Genomic DNA, 21169 nt, shown 5'->3' on the forward strand with positions numbered 1-21169 from the left:
CCCAGGGAGGTGGCTTGCAGTATCCCCAGCAGCACATGGGCCAGAGTGGCTCACGGCTAGAATCAGCTTTGTCACTGTGACCAGAATTACAACACCACTTTCCAGCCCGTACAAACCTGCGGAGGCACAGAGTGGGGATTTTTAATCCTTGGGTCGCGAAAGAGGAACCTGAAACTCAGAGAGGCTGAGAGGCTTGACTGAGGCCACACAGCAGATGTGAAACACGAGCGCATTTGTAGAGGTTCCAGAGGGCACTGGAAGCCAGGCACCTGTGGCCAAGACCTGGGCTGTCCCACTTCACAGAAACTCAGAGAAGTCTCTAAGCCAGGGGACTCAAGCGTAACCCGGCCATGCCTTCCACCAGCTATGTGACTTTGGACTTGTTAATTAACCTCTCTGTGTTTCTGTTTTCTCCTTGTGGGGTTCTGTCAGGGTGAAATGAGCTAATACCCATCAAGGGCCTAGAATCACGCCTGGCACATGATAAACCGCCAGTACGTATTGAGATGTTGTTACTAATATTAGGCCACCTTACCCCCAATCGCCCTCTCCCTGGCCAGGCAGCCGGAGCCATCCATCAAATGATCTGTGAAGGTCCTCAAGGCAGGGCCTCTCCCTCCCTCAACCGTCTAGCGTGGGAGCCCACGCTAGCTTCCTTGACCTGGGCCACGTGCCTTCCCCTACGCTGTCATTCCTCCCTGCCCTGCATGCTTATGTGTTTGTTTTGCATCTTTCTAGGTGTGTGTTAGCCTTGAATTTTTCAAAAGTAAAATAACAATAATAATAAAACCAAGCAGGGATTTGTGCCCAGCAGAGGGGTACCGACGGGGCTGTAGCTGGTGGTTATCCATTTAACGTCTGCCTCCACGTGACACGGGGCAAGAACAATGTGTGTCCTTTCCTGCAGTTTCGCTGCACCTAGAAAAATCTCTCGACGTGGTAGGTAAGCAATTATCATCGGAGAGAGGGAGCGAGCTGAGGGCGGACTCTTCCCTGGGTGGAGATCTGAGTCTTTGAACCCTCAGTCTCAGGAGGGGAGACCCCCACTCCAAACCAGGAGCCAGAACTGGGGGCCTCCTCCTCCCCCCCCCAGACCCCAGGCACCTGCAGATTGACGACATTTGAAAGTTAACTTCCCACAGAAGTCACTCTCCAGGATTAATATTTATTTCTTATGAAATTTAAATTTTTCAGTGTAATTAAATTTTTATTCGTCATGAGTTATAGGTAAAAATATTTATAACTTTCCCTTTCGCACCACTGAGGATGAGTCTTGGATGGAACCAATTACCCGGGCCTCCTCCTGGTGACTGCTCCGGGGGGGTCGAGGGCAGGGAGAGGGTCAGAGGGCCCGCGGGGACCAGAGCCGGCATCTATCTCCCCAGGCAGCCTTATCAGCTCTGCCTCCTACATCCAAGCAGTGGAGGTGACTGGTAGGAGGGGGAGCTCAGACCTACCCCACCCCCAAATTCCTGGCGAATAACCCAGTGGGAGCTGGGATCAGGGCCAGAGAGAGGCCAGAGGGAGGCTGGGAGAAGACAGGAAAATGAGGCCTCAGAATGAGTGCAGAAGAGGAGGGAAAGATTGCAGAGAGAGAGGGCCCACGTCTTCCCACCCCGGCGCGGAACACGGTGCAACAGCCTGTCGAAGGCAGCCCCTGTGGCCAGGAGATCGTGGCTCTTGGCTGTGGGGCCTTTAATCATTTTGTGCCCAGCCTGAAGGGCGCATCTTCAGCAGAGATAGAGAGAAGTGTGGAGGGGGAGCCAGGGGCCGCGGGTTCTGAAGCCAGGCAGGCCAGCATCCAAATCCTGGTTCGGAATGACCTGGCACGTGTCGCATAACCTCCCTGAACATCAGTTTCCTCACCTGTAAGACGGGGGCCTGAAGATCACATCAGATGATGTATAAAAGGCCCGACACACAGCTGGGGTTAACAGTAGAGGATCCTGGCCCTTTTTCCCAGCTGCCGCTGAGGTGCTCGGTCCTTCCAAGGAAGCTAAGGTCGCGTCGGGGGGGGGCCCTCGCTTTATCCACCAGTGAGGAGCACCCGCCCAGGAGAGCCCACTCAGCACTCCCCGGCACCAAGGTCTCCGGCTCAGGGCTCAACTGCCTGCATCTACTCAGGCCCAGCCCTCATCCTGCACAACGATGAGGTCACAGTCACAGAGGATAAGACCAATGCCCTCCTTAAAGCAGCGGGTGTAAATGTGGGACCTTTCTGGAGGAACTTGTTTGCAAAGGCCCCGGCCAATGTCAACATCTGGAGCCTCATCTGCGAGGTAGGGGCTGGAGGAGCCACCCCGGCAGGAGATCCCGCTCCCCACTCCGGGGCTGCCCCTGCGGAGAAGAAAGTGGAAGCAAAGAAACAAGAATCGGACGAGTCTGGTGATGACACACATTTTGGTCTTTTGGACCACACCTCTCCCGTAACCTGTTCAATAAAAAGCTGAACTCTTAAAAAAAAAAAAAATAGCAGAGGATCCTGGGCTGTCTATCCACTGACGAGGAGCTCACTACCTCACAAGGATAGTCAGCTATCGTCTCACTAAAGCTGAACCCTTCACTCTTAAAAATGGGGCTGTCTGGACTCCCTGTGATCTCACATGAATTGCTCTGGAATATAATTCCCCGAGGCACTGGAAGATCAGAACCCACCCTCGAAACTCTCCCACACCCACCACACTGGCTATCAACACAGCCTCAAATCTGTCCACAGATTTGCCTGGCTAGGAGACTTCTTGGCTCCCACGTGGCCCTCGACGCAATCTTGGTACCAGTGGCGTGCCTTCAACAGCCATCCCCGAGTGAGACTCACCACCAGCAGGGCGACATGAACTATGAAAGTCAGTCAGGCACCTGCCACCCCTCCCTGCCTCTCCTCCTGTGTGCCAGAGCCACGAGGTCCAGACTGGACAAGGGAGGGTCAGGACTCACTTCCCTAATGCCCCCGGGCAAGGACCAGGCTCCCTCTTCCTCCTCACCTTGCCGGCCTGCCCGCGGCTACACTTTGCGCTCACTAATTAGACCTGTCACTGGCCCTGAATCACTCTCGGCCGGGCTGGGGAGGTCATTAAGCCAGAGATGGATAAGTGCTAAGCTGGCCCCGCTCTGGAGATTTACAAGGCTCAGGCTGGGGAGGATTTATAAGGTTTGTTAAATTTCTAATTGAGTTTAGAGTGCAGTGCCATAGTCTCAGTGACCAAACCGCATGGATGAGAATTGAAACAAGTACACCTGTTCCTCACGCTGTGGGAAGACGGGGCCTCCCTATCTGTCCCCCTCTGCCAAAACACCAGCCCCAACCAAGCCACTCAGCACGCCCCGCCCAGCTCCTGGCCCGCAGACCGGCCACCGGCCTCGCAAAGAGCTACAGGCCCAGCATCCGTCCGCAGTAGGTTGGCTGTCGGGATTTGTTGTTTGTTTGTTCATTTTTTTTAATAGTTAATACACTCGCATGGTTCAAAATTCAAAAAGTAGAAAGGACACCCCGAGTAAACCTCTCCCCAGCCCCCAGCCCCGCCATCTCCCAGCCACATGGTTCCCCTCCCTGGAAAAAAAAAAAACACAGGGGTGTTATCAGTTTCTAGCAAATCCTTCAAGATCCACACACACAAGCAAACACACCCGCATATACATAATGCGTATATACGTACATATATATTCTTTTGTGTGGATGTATGTATACACCTTGCTTTTTTTCACTGAATACCAAATCTTAGGAATCTCGAATGCTAATTGGTCAGCACCAAACAGGCCTGGGTTTGAGTCTCAGCTTTGCCCCACGGTGTGCTGAAGCTGGCTCGTCCCCACCCACAAGAGCCAATTGTGAGCATGTCTTCCCAAGTTCAAGTTCAGGGATGTCATGTTGGGGGCTTGAAATTCTGTGGGAGTATGAGCACCACAGAAAGAGGCAAACACCTCAAATCCAGGCTTTTTGTTTTGAGAGCCAGTTGCTAAACATGGACCAGCATACCACTGGGTTTTGCTCCTTATGAGTTGTGTGACCTCAGGAAAGTCACTGGACTTCTCTGAGCCTCAGTATGTTTGTGTCTAAAGTGGGCTTAAAATCGCATCACGGTGTGGGCTTGAGGATTAGATAAGATAACTCAGGTGAGTGTTCAGCACCGTGCCTGGCGCGTGGTAAGTTAGGGGTCACCGCTGATGATACTGTTCCACTCTGGACAGCATCGTTGAAGAGGAAGGGGAGGGCCGGGAGTGCTGGACGAGTTCAGGGCTCTCTGAACTCAGTGGATGGCAAGTTTGTCCCAGAGATCCTTGAGGAGAGAAATCAACCCAGTCTCGACCCAACTCACTCGATATCACTACCATATCATACCTGTGGTGCGCCTGTCCTCATGCTGCACATGACAGATGCAGAAATGAACAAAGTTTCAGTCCCGCCCACAAGGGGCTCCAGTCTAGTGGGAGAGGGGGACAGACATCTAAACAGACAATGTCATCGTGCTATCGACATAGGCAGAACAGGATAAGTCCAGGGGAAGGAGAGAACCTGACTCCCCAGATGGGGGTGGGATGGCTTTCCCAGAGGTACCCTTGATGCTGAGCATTGAAAGATGGCTAGGAACCCCAACAGAAAAGGCGGGGCCTGGATGACTGATCCCAGAAGGCAGAGCTCATTTCTTCTTGGCTCAGAGAGAGAAAGTCACTTGCTCAAGGTCACACAGCATGGAAGCCACTGAGCCAGGACTCTATCTAAGTCAGGTCTCCTTGACCCAAAGCATGACTCCTCTCCTGTTGCACTGTCTGCTCTCCATCTGGTCACCAGGCCGTCATGCAGGTAAGTACTCAAGGCTCTGGGAGGGATCCCAGGAACACACAGGGTGAGAAGGGTGCCCTGGGCAGCCTCCTGACAAGACTGGTCCTCTAACAGGGAACTCGCGTTCTCATACGGGGCTGTCATCACGGCCAGAAACCCCATCTGCACACTTTGCCTGAGTTTGGAAAATCAAAGGTATGGAGCATGTCTGCAATCCTTGGTCTCTGCTCTAGAACACCCCACCCTCGAGGCCCGTGGCTCCCCTCCTTCCTCCTCCCGTATCTTGGCTTTGGTCTGTGAATCAAACACGCCATGGCTTCCTGTCTGAGGAGTATGCTACTCATGGGGGAGACGATGAAGGAGTAAGAAGCCCAGAGAGGAACGGACACAACGGCCACAGAGGATTCCCGGGGGTCGGCATGACTCTGCACTACTGTCTGGTGACCTGCATGGGTGACAGGCAACTCTCCATCGTCCTCACTCACTCCTTCAATAATACCCATGGGATGCCTCTGACTGTGTGCCATGTGTGAGACGTGGCCCATCAGGGAACAAGGCAGGCAAGGTCCCTGTTCTGCTGGCAACTTCATTCTGACAGGGGAGACGGAGCATAAACCATAAACCAGGGTAGCAGCTGATTTCAGATGGTGACGAGTGCTCTAGAAGAAATAAAGCAAGCTGCTGAGATAACGAGGGACGAGGTATGGCCAGGGAAGGTCTCTCTGAGGAGGTGACATCTGGCCTCTCATCCAAATGACGGGAAGGAACCAGCCATGTGAAGGGGTGAGGGAAAGATACTCCAGGCAGAGGAAAGTCAGCAGTGCGAAGGCTCAGAGGCTACGTCAGCTAAAGGAGCTAGCTCTCTGGAAAGGGAATGGCCCAAGGGGCACTGGACACACCCAACACAGAAGGTGAGTAGAACCGAGCATACCACGTGTCGATATGCGACCGCAGACTGATCGTCCTACTCTCTGGGGCTCAGTCTCCCCACCCATCGATGGGTCAGTAGCAAAAACATTCTCACTTCTTAAGAGAACTAAATGAGCCTCGGTACATGTGAACCTCTCCACGCGGAAGGCAACTCCCCACTCCTCCTGGCTCTCAGAGTCTGAGGGACAATCTGCAGTCCCGTCCACAAGGGGCTCCAGTCTAGTGGGAGAGGGGGACAGCCATCTAAACAGACAATGGGGGCCTCAGAGTCTGAGGGACAATCTGCAGGCCGGGGCTCTTCCATGACCTGAGGAGGGGCAGTGAAGAGCTCAGCCAAAGGAAAACACCAGAAAGGAAGCCAAAGAGCTGGAACAGGTTTGCCAGGTTTCTAGCTTCTTGGAGGGACCCCAAGGATAACAGGGTCACCCTGCTCAGTAATGCCAAAGGGTTTACTTGTCCAAAGCCGCAAGTTGATTTGGGGGTCCAGGACATGTAAGATGCCACCAAGCACCCTGCACGGTTTCCATCCTAGTGGGCCCACTTCTTCCCGTCTCCAGGAAGACACAGGTGAATCATTTCAAGGGGTCAGTTGATGGGTGGGGAGCCATGGGAGGGTGAACAGTGAGAGCTGAAACCCCACACCTTGAGCCTGGAAGTCAGGGATCCTAGAAATGCCTTCCCATTCCCCACGTCCATTTACACCACCTGCATCAGAGATCCTAATCAACAGTCACTCACAGTGACTTCTACCAACCCAAAGAGGAGCGAGGGCACAGAGCCCAATGGTCCAGAATCTAAGCATCCAGCGCCCCCTGGTGGTGATTGTGACAATACAAAGCTTGGTGCCCTCAAGCCCTGGATAGAAAACATCTGGCCCTACTCCCTCTGGTAGAGTGGGAGCGGCGAAACCCAGGGCACATTTGACACAATGCCCAGTGCGGGAGGTTAGGGGGGAGGGTGAGCTGACATTCAGCCACTGCCCACTAGAAAAGGACATGCCCTGAGTGGAACAGGACTTGTCTACAGTCGCACAGCAAGTAGATTGCACCTAATGACCAAAAAGAGAATTCATTCGTTCATTCAATCTGCTTCATTAAGCATCTACAATATGTCTGGCACTGTTCTAAGCGTAGATAACTCAAGAGTGACCAAGACAAAGTCCTTGCCCTCGTGAAGCCTGTATTCCACTGAGGAAAGGATGATAAGCACGTAAACAAAAATGCAGAAGGTCAGGTAAGGATAAGTTTTACAATGAAAAATAAAATATGGTAAGAAGAGAAGCAACAGAGTTGCTATCTTAGATCAGATAGTCATGGAAGGGCTCTATGAGGAAGGGACATTTGAGCTGAGACACAATGAAGAGACAGACAGAGAAATGTCTGGGGCGGGGGGGGAGCATTCTGGGTAATGGAAAGAGAAAGTATTCCCTGATGCAGGGACATCCTTGGCATTTTCCAGAAACAGCAGTTAATCTGTAAGTCCAAACCCAGCAAAAATATCTTTCAAAACAAAGACAAATTTAAGACTATTTCAGACATACAAAAGCTTAAAGAACTCAACAACAGACTTTCACTATAATAAATGTTAAAGAAAGCCCTTCCATCAGAAAGAAAATGATACCAGATAGATATATGGATTCAAGGAATGAAAAACACCAGAAATGATAACTACACAGGTAAATATATTAGTTTTATTATTATTTAAACTAATTCTTAAAATAATTGACTATTTAAACAAAAACAACAATGTATACTATGAGGTTTATAACATCTATAAGTAAAATGTATGACAGCAATAGAAAAATGGCTAGGAGATGGGAAATGAAAGCATGCTATCATAAAAGTCTTACATCACACCTGAAATAGCACAATACCATTTGTAGACGATTGTAAGTTAAAGATACATACTATACACCCTAAAATAATGACTACAAGTTATAGCTAATAAACCAACAATAGAGATAAATTGGAACTTAAAAAAACCAAAAGAACCAAACAATATAAAAAAGGAAACAAAAACAGATGAGACAAACATAAAACAAATAACAAGATGATAGACTTAAACCTAACCATATCAATAATCACATTAAATATAAATGATCCGAACATCCCAATTAAAAGACAGAGATTGTCAGACAGGATAGAAAAGCAAGAACCAACCATGTGTCTCAAAAAAGACACATTAAATATAAAGACACAGAGGGGTAAAAGGATGCCAAAAAAGCTATGCCATGCTAACACTAAACAAAAGAAATATCAAAGTAGGGACACCTGGGTGGCTCAGTCAGTTAAGCATCTGACTTCGGCTCAGGTCATGATCTCATGGTTCAGGAGTTTGAGCCCCATGTCAGGCTCTGTGCTGACAGCCCAGAGCCTGGAGCCTGCTTCAGATTCTGTCTCCCTCTCTCTCTCTCCCTCTCCCTCTCTCTATCTCTCAAAAATAAACATTAAAAAAAATTTTTTTTTAAAAGAGATACCAGAGTGATATCAGAGCAAAAACTATCACCAGGTAAAGTAAATCTTAGAGAAATTCATTTCATAATGATAAAGATATCACTTAATACAGAAGACATAACAATCTAAAATCTTTGTGCATCTAATAACAGAGTTTCAAAATACAGGATGCACAAACATAATGGTAAGGATTAATAGACAAATCCACAATTATTGTTGAAGACCTCCATACTCTTCCCTCAAAAGTTGATAGAACAAGTAGACAGAAAGCATTTATGATATAGAAGATTTGAACAACACTCTAAAACAACTTGACCTAGTTGGCATTTATAGAACACTCTCTTCAACATCAGAATATACATGATTTTTAAGTACTCATGGAATATTTTAAAAGATAGAGCCATAAATCAAGTCTGAATAAATTTTAAAAGATTCAAGTCATACAAAGAATGGTCTCTGACCACAATGGAACTAAATTAGAAATCTATAACAGAAAGATATGAGGAAAATCACCAAATACTTGGAAGCTAAAAACAAAAACAAACAAAAAACATACTTACTAACCCATGGTTCAAAGAAGAAATCAAAAGGGAAATTACAAAGTATTTTGAACCGAATGAAAAGGAAAACACAACACAAAATAAAAACACAAAATTCATGGTATGCTTCTGTGACAATACTTAGGAGGGAATATATAGCACTAAATACCAATATTAAGAAAGAAGAAAGGTCTTGGGGCCCCTGGGTGGCTCAGTTGGTTAAGTGTCCGACTTCAGCTCCGGACATGATCTCACGGTTCGTGAGTTCGAGCCTCAGGTCAGGCTCTGAGCTATCAGCACAGATAGCTATCAGCTATCAGGAAGCCTGCTTTGGATTCCGTGTCTCCCTCTCTCTCTGCCACTTCCCCACTCACACTATCTCTGTCTCTCTCTCTCAAAAAATAAATAAATGTTAAAAAAATTTTTTAAAGAAAAAAAGGTCCCAAATCACTGACTTCAACTTCCACCTAAAGAAACTGGGGAAGGGGATGGGGTGATAGGGGACAAAAGATATAAACTTATAGCTATAAAAACAAATTAATCCTGGAGATGTAATGCACAGCCTGGTTATGTTACTAATACTGTATATTTGAAGGTTGCTAAGAGTGAATCTTAAAAGCTATCATCACAAGAATAAATTTACAACAATTTGTGGTGACTGATGTTAACTAGACTTACTGTGGTAATCATTTTGCAATATATATAAATAACTAATCATTTTATTGTATACCTGAAACTGACATAACGTTATACAACAATTATACCTCAATTTGAAAAAGAAGAAAAGAAATTAGGGTGGGAAAAGCAAATTAAGCCCAAAGTAAACAGAAGAAAAGAAATACTAAAAATTAGAGCAGAAATCAATGAAACAGAAAACAGAAAAATAATAGAGAAAGCCATTGAAGCCAAAACATGGTTCTTTGAAGAAATCAGTAAAATTGATAAACCTCTAGATAGACAAGTAAGGAAAAAAGAGAGAAAATGCAAATTATCAGTATCAGGAATGAGAGAGATGACACCATAATATTTCACAAATATTAAAAGGAATAAGGGAACATTATGAACAGCTTTCTTAAAATAAATTTGACAACTTAGATGAAATAGGCAAATTCTTTGAGACATAAACGATCAAAGTTCACTCAAAAAGAAACATAACCTAAATAGCCTGTATCCATTAAATAAATTGAATTTGTATATAAAAACCTTCCAACAAAAAAAAAAAACGCTACAGGACCAGATGATTTCAGTGGAGAATTCTAGCAGACATTTAAGGAAACCATAATGCCAATTCAACAAAAACTCTTCCAGAAAATTAAATAGGAAAGAATATTTTCCAACTCATTCTGTGAGGCCAGCATTACTCTGATAACAAAGCCAAAGACATTATAAGAAAACTACAAACCAATATCCCTCATGAACATAGAAGTAAAATGCTAAACAAAATTGTAGCAACTTGAATCTGACAATATATAAAATGGATTATATATAATGACCAAGTGAGGGTTATCCCGGGAATACAAAGTTGGTTTAACATTCAAAAATAAACCAGTGTAATTCATCATATCAACAGAAATTATTAATGTCCCATGGCTGCTATAACAAATTACCACAATCTTAGTGGCTTAATACAATGCAAACTTACTATCGTAGAGTCGTGAAGGGCAGAAGTCCAAAGGGGTTTCAATTCACTAGGCTAAAATCAAGGTGACAGCGGGGTTGCATTTTTCCTGGAGGCTGTGAGGGGAAAAGATGTTTCCCTGTCTTTTCTGGCTTCTAGAGGCTTCCTGTGGCTTCCTAGAGGCTTCTTGGGTTTTGGCTTCCTCCTCCCTCTCCAAAGCTGCCAGCAGCATAACATCATGGGAGGGAAGGACTCCTGGAGGTTGAGGGCAGCAGCTGTCAAGATGTTCTTTTTAAGATGGAATTAATTTTTGTTTGTTTGTTCAGTGAGTATCTATATGGATGAACCATCACTTGGTCCAGCTTCCTACACCCAAGAAAACGTGTACCTAATCCCCCCAAATAGAAGAATCTGACTTTCGTCTTCCTAATGGCCGGAGATTGGGAAGAGCAGGGGGCCAGGGAGGTGGAAGGAGAGCCTGGGTGTGCCGTGCCTGGGGGCAAAAGCCGAATGCAGAGAGTGTTTCTTTCAAGGAGAAGACAGAATGGGCCACTGAGGCCTGAGAAGTGACTGCTGAATCACCACTGTAAGGGCCCCTGGGACCTTGACAAGAGCTGTTTCACTAGGCTGGTGGGAGACAAGGACAGACTGGGTGGGTTCGAGAGAAGAGGGGAGGGAGGAGGTGGTGACGGTGAGGACACACGCTGCCTTTCAGAGATCCTGCTGTGAAGCGGGGAAGACAGACACACACAGAGCACCTGTCAGGGGATTTGTTTTTTTTACAAAGCCCCCACTTAGGGCTGGAGTGATCACCTGGGGCTTGAGATTCCTAGGAATGTTAGATGGTTCTCCTTCCCCAGAGGAGTCCCAGACCTCCAGTCACGGCTGAGGGGCCACCGTCCCCCACCTCACCCACAGCCTCAGTTCATTCCCCCTGCGGTGGAACAGTAGATCCTACTTTAGGAAAGCCTGGGCTCAAGTACCCATGCAGGACCCTGGACAAGTATCCCCTGTCCCCATTTCCTCAGCCGTAAAATGAAGGGGGGAGAGGGGGATTACCCCGGCCTCCCAGTTTCCTCCCCTAGCTTACTCCCATCTGTGTGCCTATTTGGCCCTGGGCGTTGCCAGCTCTCCCCTGTTTCTGCCCTGATGTGACGATGTTGTCCCTTGGCCCAGCAAAACCATGGCAGCTGAGGAGTAGCAATTATCTTCGAATGGTGTGCCTGATAGAGGAAGTCTCCCAGCTCCCCTGTGGGTCCCCAGGACCCCCACTGCGGGTGGAGAGGAGACAGGGGAGCCCCACACAAGGGGATATTAAGCAAAGCGGTTAAGACAGTAGCTCAGGCCCCTAGTGTGAAGCTGGTCTCCTCACTTGCTAGCCGTGAGGCCCTGGGCAGGTCCCTCCACCTGGCCGAGCTTCGGATGGGCTCACATTATGCATACACTTCTACAAAACAGCATCTCCTTCAGAGTTGACATGAGGATTAAATGAGATACTGCATGAATGTGCTTTGACCAGTATCCAGCCCGTGGGGAGCCTTGTTTGCTCACCAGGAGACTGGTGTCGCCCTCAGTCTGGGTCTCCTGGGAGCCTGGGTTCAGAGAGCCACAGCTCGGCCAGGGGCTTCAGAATAATAGGAATCCCCTAACCCTGCTAACCACCCTCTAGTGTCTGGATTAGCCCTGAGAGATCTGCTCCTCCCCCAGCAGGCACCTCCCACGTCGCCCCTGCGCTCCCAGTTGGGGAGCAGGGTGGAACCCACAGCGGACTCCGTGTGTCCCTCAGGCATGTAGTCTGGAGGCTGAGCAATGACTCTGGAGCCTGGCTCTGCCTCTTCCTAGGCCTGTGACGTGAGGCAGGTCACTTGACTTTTCTGTGCCTCGGTTTCAGAATCTATAAAACGGCTAAGAATAGTGTCCCTTCACAGAGTTATGGTGTAGATTTAAACAGTGAATAAACTCCAAGTACTTACAATAGTGCCCGGCACCACATAGAAGGGTTCGCTATTCTCATCATCACTACTGTCTTCATCCAGGACGCAGCCAAGCACACAGTATGTTCCAGGCCACGCTTATTGAATTAATAAATAGATGGGAGGGTTAATTAATAAACAAACCAACTTGTAAGGTTCCTTAGTTCACTGATAACCGAGAACAACGGCTATGGATTTTGAACGCCTAGCAGGTGCCAGATGCTTCGTAACACGTGATCTCACGGAATCTTCCCCAAATCCAGCGAAGTGAGTATGGTCGCGCCTGTTTCACAGATAAGGAAATTGTGACCCTTAGAGGCTAACGTGTCCAACAGCACATAGTTGTTTTTCCCTCCCCTTTCATTTTTAATTGTACCCACGATACAAAATCACTGAGGAAAAAATTTAAATAGAGAGAGGCAAAATAAAAACAATAAAGATAAAACCACCTGGGATTCCACACCCAGAAATTTCCATTAAGTTTTTGCTGACTATCATGGAGACTTTCTTCATGCACATATATATATATATATTTTTTTTTTTTCTACAAAGATGGGCTCACATTATGCATACGCTGCACTATAATAGACTGGGGCTCTCTCTTTCTGTGCCAATAAATCTGTGCCACGGGCAGCAGCTACAGTATTCTATTGTAGAGCTGAATCAAAATTTATTTAACCAATTTGCTGTTGTGGGATATTTAGTCTGATCCAATTCTCACCATTTTATGTGATGAATATCCTTCTCATCCACGCAACTTTCTGAACTTGTCCAATTATTTCCTTAGGATAAATTCCTAGAAGTAAAATTTCTGAGTCAAAGACAATACATTTATTTAGGGCTTTTCATATACGTGTACTACCAAATTGTCTCCCAGAAAGGCTGTACCGATTCACGCTCCCATGGGCAGAGAATGAGCTATGAGCCACCAATTCTGAAAGTATACAAAATAGGCCCGAAACGGCGCATTAGTCGGGAAAGGCTAGACCAAGCTGCAGTTAACAAATTAACCCCAAATCACAGTGGTATAAGACAACAAAGATTTATTTCAGGCCACACTGCAGGCTCAACCTGGGTCAGCAAAACAAGGGTCTCTGCCTCGCACAGTGAACTCCAGGGACCCAGGCTGGCAGAGAGAGACCCGGCCATCTTGTAGTTACACCAGCTGGAATACAGGACCTCCAGGGTCACCCCGGAATTAGAAGAGTGAGCACCCAGGTTCTGAAATGCCTCAGCTCAGAAGTGACACATGCTACCTGCACTCACTGCATCGGCTAGAAATGTCACACTGCACGGAGGCTGGCAACTGTGGTCTTCCCTGTGTCCAAACCCGATTTGCATAAACACTAGTCAAGTCAGCTACATGTAGGAAGGGGTAAAAGTCACAAGGCTTTCCTTTGGCAAGAGAAATCTAAATTGGAAGCAACTGGGTGGTTCAGTCGGTTAAGTGTCTGATTCTTGATCTTGGCTCAGGTCACGATCTCAGGGTCATGAGATCGAGCCCCGCATCAGGCTCTGCACTGTGGAGTGGAGCCTGCTCGGGATTCTCTCTTTCTCCCTCCCTCTCTGCCCCTTCCCAGTTCTCTCTCTCTCTCTTTCTCTCTTTCTCTCTCTCTCTCTAAACAAAAAACTTTTTAAAAAAGAGAGAAATCTGGAGCACCTGGGTGGCTCAGTCGGTTAAGCCTCCAACTTCGGCTCAGGCCATGATCTCACGGTTTGTGAGTTCGAGCCCCGCATCAGGCTCTGTGCTGACAGCTCGGAGCCTGGAGCCTGCTTCGGATTCCGTGTCTCCGTCTCTCTCTGCCCCTGCCCTGCTCACGCTCTGTCTCTTTCTCAAAAATAAATAAACATTAAAAAAAATTTTTTTAATAAATAAATAGAGAAATCTGAATTGAATCCTAGGATTTGCACTACGTGTGGCTTTTCTTAGGAAAGAATTATGTCTCAGGATAATGAAGACAAGGGGATAGGCCAGGCAAGTGAGTTGAGCAGTGGGCTGGTGACAGCTCCCCTCTTACCTGCAGGGCAACCCACCCCCAGTGCTTACTTATCCTGGGCTCCTCGCCTGGAGCCGTGTGGACCCCAGGAAGGCTGGAAGCCAGGTGCGTTCTTCCTGCAAAGTCCATGGGAGGCACAGGAATGGCATCCATGAGAAACTCTGCCCTTTGTAGCCACTCAGCCAGCCCCTGACGTATCAGCAGAGAGCAGCAGGAGGCCAGCCCACCCCCTTGTGTCAGGTACAAACAGGAAACTGGGGGACAAAAGTGGTAAAAACGAGGGTTCTGGAGTGAGACTACTGCGTCTGTGAACCAGCTAAGCCACTTACCATTTCTGTGACCTTGATGAGCAAGTTACTTATTATCCCTGTGCCTCTGTCTCCCTATTTCTACATGGGGTTAATTAAGCATAACCACTTCCAGGAGGGCCTGGGTGGCTCAGTCAGTTGAGCGTCCGAATTCAGCCCCGGTCATGATCTCGCAGTTCGTGAGTTCGAGCCCCACGTCAGGCTTGCTGCTGTCAGCGCAGAGCGTACTTCGGATCCTCTGTTCCCCTCTCCCTCTGCCGCTCCCCTACTTGCACTCTCTCAAAAAGAAACAAACCTTAAAAAAAAAAAAAAGAGTGGCTACTTTCAAGGGTGATTGTGAAGCTTAAATAAGATGCTATTCATTCCTTCCCTTAACAGCCAGGCAACAGACACCCTTACAGGATGCAGAGGTGAACAAAACAAAGACCCTTCCCTCCGGGAGTTTGTATTATCTGAAGGGGACAAGCAACAAATAACACAGCTTTTCGGGCACTGATAAGTCTGGGCTTTTATCATTGTCCTAGACTGCCTCTTGAAAGGCAGATTTCTTCTACAAAGATCAGAGGACTGAATCTCCTTGCCCCTCGGGCGGCAGGTAAGTTCACTGGGGAGCCACTCTGGGCTGAGCTGGCCACCCAGAGGGTGGCACCTGGAAAAGGACTCCCCTGGTGAGCGAGGGGCAGGAACAGGGAGGAGCAGACACAGGGGCTGTCGCCCCCACCAGGCCCAGGAAGGCGGCTGTGCTCTGGGCCCGCATGTCCATTGTCCACGTCAGAGTAAAAGCCACTCCACGTGTCTGGCTGGCAGCTGTCCTATCACTGATCTACAGGCGGGCAGACAGGGCAGAGCAAACGTGGCGAGGGGGAGGGGGATGGAAGACACGAGACACCGGGGGCCAGGGGCTTATAGTCCTCAGCTCCATCGGCATCACTAAAGCCCCTCGGACATTTGTCGCCTCACGTAGACCCAGACCTCACACAGATCCAGAGCATGCCAGGGCTTTGGGAAAGGAGACCTCAGACTGCGATCGGGACCCAGAGACAGTGCTGATGGCCCCGGAGGCCACCAACCAGGACAAACCGAATCCAAACAAAGATACAGTCAAGCCTGTAGACCAGACCCAGTGGGGGAAGCCCTACAGAACGAGCCCTCGGCTTTAGAAGCTTCTGAGATAGTGAGCTGGTCCAGCAAAATAGCCACTTCTGCCATCTGGCTGGGAGTAAGAAAGGGTCCCTCCCAAAATCTAGACACCAGAAGTCAGCAAAAGAAATTCCCAACTGAAGCGAGCCAGCTGTCACCTCCCAGCTCAGGGCTGGGGTAGGACTTCAGAGTGGATGGGAGAAGAGCAGAGAATAAATAAGCAGTAATAGGTGCTCCCCCAGAGCCCTGCGAGAGCCCGGAAGAGAGAGAGGTTAATCCTGCAAAGCTCAAGCAGACTCCGGGGCGATTGTATCTCCTCCCACGACCCCCATTTGCTGTTCTGGAGCAACCCAGCCATCAGGGAAGGCTACCATCTCCAGGTATGTGAATCGCAGACAGCTTTTCCCACAAAACCTCATGCTGTCCTATGGGAACACAAAGGAGAGGTGGGCGGTGGGGAAAGGGGACCGTTGGTGACTACCTGTGTAATGAAGTGCCCTATGCTCGGGTCAGCATGTGTGGCCATGGCGTGGATACAGCCAGAGAAGATACCCTGACTCACTCTCCAAGGGAGAGAAGAAAAATGCCAAGAACAGGGGCACCTGGGTGGTTGGGTTGGTTGAGCCTCTGACTCTTGGTTTCAGCTCGGGTCGTGATCCCGCAAGTTCGTGGTTCGAGCCCCGCACCAGGCTGTGTGCTGTCAGCACAGAGCCTGCTCGGGATTCTCTTGTCCCTCTCTCTCAAAAATAAATAAATAAACATAAAGCCTCTTCTAAAAAGAAAAAAGAAAGAAAAATGCCAAGGACAACAATGCAGGCTGGCAGTGGTCTGAGAATCACTGTTGGCTACAGCTGGCATGTCCCAGATGGGACCACCAGCATGGGCCTCGTGGAAGTCCCAGTGGGCCACGATATCCAGTGTAGGGGGTTGAACTGTAGCCCCCAAAAGTATGTCCACCTAGACCCTCAGCCTGTGACCTCACTTAAAATAAGGGTCTTAATTACCTTAATTAAGGTGAGGATCTCAAGATACGATCATCTTGGATGAGGTGGGCCCTACACCCCAATAACAACTACCCTCAGAAGGAACAGAAAAGAGAAAACAGACTCACGGAGAGAAGACAGCACGTAGAGATGGAGTGACGCCTGAAGCTGTGTGAGCCCAAACCAAGGAGCACCGGGGGCTGCTGGCAGCCACAAGGCACAAATAAGGGGTGCAGAACGGGCTCTCCCTCGGAGCCTCCAGAGGGCGCCGATCCGGCCAACGCCTTGATTTTGGACTTCTGGCCTCCGGAATCACGAGAGAATAAATTTCTGTGGTTTTCAGCCGCCAAGCTTGCGGTCATTTGTAAGGACAGACCTAAGAAACTAACACATTTGGTGACCATTTCGGTTTTGCCACGTAGCAAACTACCCCAAAAGGTCATGGTTTGAGACAACAACCATCTATCACGTCTGTAACTCGGTGGGCTGGGAATTCAGACAGGAGTCACCTAGGTGGTTTTTCTGCCCTGGATGCGTTCAGCCGAGGTCACATGCTGGCTGCATCCAGCTGACAAGTGGCTCAGGCTGGAAAGCCCAACATCTCGCTCACCTGTCTGGTGCCCCAACGCGGTTCTGTGCGCCTGGCTTGGGCTTCCTCACAATGTGGTGGCCTCGGGGTAGTCAGACCTCTTACACAGCACCTGGCTTCCAAGAGGGCGTGTTATAAGCAACAAAAGTGGAAGTTACAAATCTCTTTAGATCTGGCCTTGCCAGAACCTCCCTAGAGGTTCTGCCTCCCAGGTACAGAAGAGGGTGGAGGGGGTTGAAGGCAGGGTGAGGGAGTGAGCGGGCAAACACCAGAAGGATGGAGAGAACCTGTATCTGCAGAGCATGCCTGTGCTCACCCTACTGTGTGCCCGGCACTTTCTGTATGTTGTACCTCTTCCTGAGCTTTCCTGGACTGGAGACCAAGGCAGGGCAGGGGCTGCGTTGAACCGGGCTGGGAGCTGAGGGGCTCTGCCCAGGCACAAGGGGCTGGGGAAGACTGAGGGTGGGGATGCTCCCGACCCTGATGCCCAGAGGTGGTTGGGACCCCTGCTGCCACGTGCCGCTCCACCCCCACCCTCTGAGGACTCCCCCCCGGGACAGGTCGTGCCCCCACCTCCCTGACTCCACCCCTGGCTCCCTCCCTCCCCTGGCTGGACCCCACCCTCACCACCTTAATGAAGTTCCCCAGCTGACACCTCCTAATTCCCTAATGATTAACTTCCAGCGGATTAGAACCAGGACAGCTATTTAATTAACACGCATGTCTGAGATTACTCAGGACTCATTAAGACTCCATGATTGACTTGTTAACGTACAGGAATTCAATTACTTGCCTGGCACCGGACTCCTGGCCAGGGCATGGGGGGGGGGGGGGGGGAGGGGTTGCGCAGAGCAGGCTACAAATGCCCAGCCTGAGAGCCCCAGTCTGAAGGGATAAATAGGCCTATTCCAGAAAAGCCCAAGCGTGAGGGAGGAGACACAAGTTGACCCCAGGGAGCCCAGATCTGAGCAGGAAGTCACAACCCTTGTCCCCGGAAAGCCCCAAACTGAGGGGGAGGATACGGCCTCTATCTTTGACCATCTGCAAGTGTGACAGGAGAAATTTCTCACCCCCAAGGAGTTTCCTGAGGGGGAAGACCTAATTCATGTCCCTGGGGGGCCCTGGGGGCCCCGACCTGGGGAGACACAGACTCTTTCTTTGGGTACCCCCATTCTGAGATGGACAGGACAGCAATCAGAGGGGGCAGCCTCACCCCTGTTCTGGAGGGCCTTGGTGGAAAGACACACGCATCACTGGAGGCCCCAGTCTGAAGGGAGACACATAGCCAGGGCCATGGGAAGTCCAATCTGAGGACACATCGTCCCTTCCCAGGAGAGACCCTTATCCAGGAAGGGAGACAGGGCACAAGGCCAGAACATCTCCATCAAAGAAAGCCACAGCCCAGAAAGACCCAGCAGTCATGGGGTGAGGGAGGGGGTGTCTGGAATGTCCTTCCCTCAGAAGAGACCAGGGAGTGGACATTTCCTCAGAGGCTGGTGGGGAAGGGATGGGCCGAGTAGGGGAAAGGACAGACACAGCCAATCCCAGACTTCCCCGCCCAGGCCCAGCTGCCCTATCCACACACAGGAAACCTCAAGGTCGGGACCAAGATTATTCACGTCTCCAGCCCCACCCTGCCCAGCTAGGACCTGTACTGCACCATTGAAGAAGGGCTAACTGAGGAAACTGAGGAGTAAAAGGGAGGCCCAGGTCTGACAAATAAGATTGGGATGACCACCATAACAACGATGGGGGATCTCCTGGCTGCCTCCTTGCCACTGAGCATTTTCCACACATCATCTCAGCTATTCTCCTCAAGTGTGGAGGAGACTGGGGTCCAGAGAGGTTAAGTAACTTGTCCAAAGTCACACAGGAGCAAGGAGTGGAACCTGGCCGAAATGCGGTGGTCTTGATCGTTACCCTTCCCTGCACCGTGCCCTTCTGCTGGCCCCGGGGGATGGCAGGCTCACACCTGCTGCCACAGTTCCTGCGAACGAAAGCCCTGTCCACAAAACTGCACGCAGGACACCCACAATGGCAGAGCAGGGGTCAGCCAATGAGGGAAGGCCCCTCCGAGGCCCCGTGAAGAGGAGACCCCATGAAGAAGCCTGGACCACCGTGCCCAGGGGCCCATTAGGATGGTGGCAATTTGGGGGCAGCAACTCAGTGCAGATGCCTGACAAAGCTCTGCAACACATTTGCCAACTGATGGGAAGACAGAGACAACACCTAGCGGCAGAGCTGGGGAAGCCAGAGGGTGGGCTCCTGGGACAGCTCGGCCTCCTACAAGCTGTGTGGCCTCAGGCAAGTTACTTCACCTCTCTGAGACTGGTTCCTAACCTTTAAACAGGGTGGTAACAGGGGCGCCTCGGAGGCTCAGTTAAGTGTCCGACTTCAGTTCATGTCATGATCTCACGGTTTGTAGGTTCGAGCCCTCCACCCGGCTCTGTGCTGACAGCTCAGAGCCTGGAGCCTGTTTCAGATTCTGTGTCTCCCTTTCTCTCTGCCTCTCTGCCCCTCCCCCGTCTCTCTGCCCCTCTCCCTTTCTCTCTGCCCCTCCACCTGCTCTCTGCCCTCCTTCCCCCACTCGTACTCAGTCTCTTTCTCAAAAATAAACAAACATTAAAAAAAAAATTGGCAGCTCTTTCTGCCCATAGGTCCTGTCCCCATGCTTTAATAAAATCACCTTTCTGCACCCCCCCAAAAAAAATTTTTAATAGGGGTAGTAACGGTCCCTTTCTTGTAAGGGTCTTTGGAGGAATAAATGACATAAGGTAGGTGAGGTAACCATGCCTGGCAGGGGGAAAGTCCTCACTGTGTTAGCCGTTCTGTGCTCATTTGTTAGCTCTTCAGGAAGAAAAGAGAAGTCGCCAGGAGCCAACAATGGTTCACTTGAAAAAGTTACATCCTGCTAACGTCCACACTGAATGGCGTTTCTGGAACGATGAGTCAAAGAGCAGTGGGGATACTTCAGAACCACAGGTGAGGCTCTCCTAAGAGAGCCACACTGGTTTCTGTAAAATGTGGGCTGGGCGAAATACTGTCCTACGTTGATGGAAGCTGTGCTGAGCGTTGATTAAATGGGGTGGAGGCCGTGTCATTGGAGAGGGTCACCGCAAACACACCTGAAAATGACAAGATGTCAGAAAGCTGGAAGGGCCGACAGAAGAATGTCAAATGACCCTGAAAGTCCAAAACAGTGCCTTCAGGCCAAGAAGACAAAGTGTAACAGGAAGTGTTGAAAGATCCGATCTTTGAAAACCAACAGACAGAGTTCCACATGCTGTTTAGCAAACAAAGCAGTGAACAAAAATGGGGGGTGGGGAGGAAAACGTGTGTGTGTGTGTGTGTGTGTGTGTGTGTGTGTCCTCACATGGCTTAAAAGACCCTTTAAAATAGCCCAACAGTATCTTAAAAGATCTTAAAATAGCCTCATATATCTTAATATATCTCTGGAAATATCCGTAAGAAATTAATAACTTTTTTAGTCTGTGGGGAGGAAAACTAAGGCTACCAGACAGAGGTGTGGGAGGGAAATTTTCCCCTGAATAATACCCTTTTATGATTTTTAATTTTGAACCCTGTGAATGTATTGCCTATTCAAAAATTAAATTAAAGAATGTTAACACTGGTTATCTCTCGTTGCTGGGGTGATAGGTGGTTTTACTTTCTTCCTCCTATTTTCCTGTATTGTCTGAATTTTCTTAGTGACCATGTATTACATTTTTAAATCAAGAAAAATAATAGGATTAACATTTTCTTTAAAAGTCTGCCTCACTTGTAGAGGCTGAGGACTTCACTGGGCCACAACTCATGTGTCAGAAGCAATATTGGAGGCCGCAGTTCAAGGGAATCCATTTAG

Source organism: Panthera pardus, unplaced genomic scaffold, assembly GCF_024362965.1.
Source record: "Panthera pardus isolate Hobbes unplaced genomic scaffold, ASM2436296v1 HiC_scaffold_11, whole genome shotgun sequence".
Classification (NCBI taxonomy): Eukaryota; Metazoa; Chordata; class Mammalia; order Carnivora; family Felidae; genus Panthera; species Panthera pardus.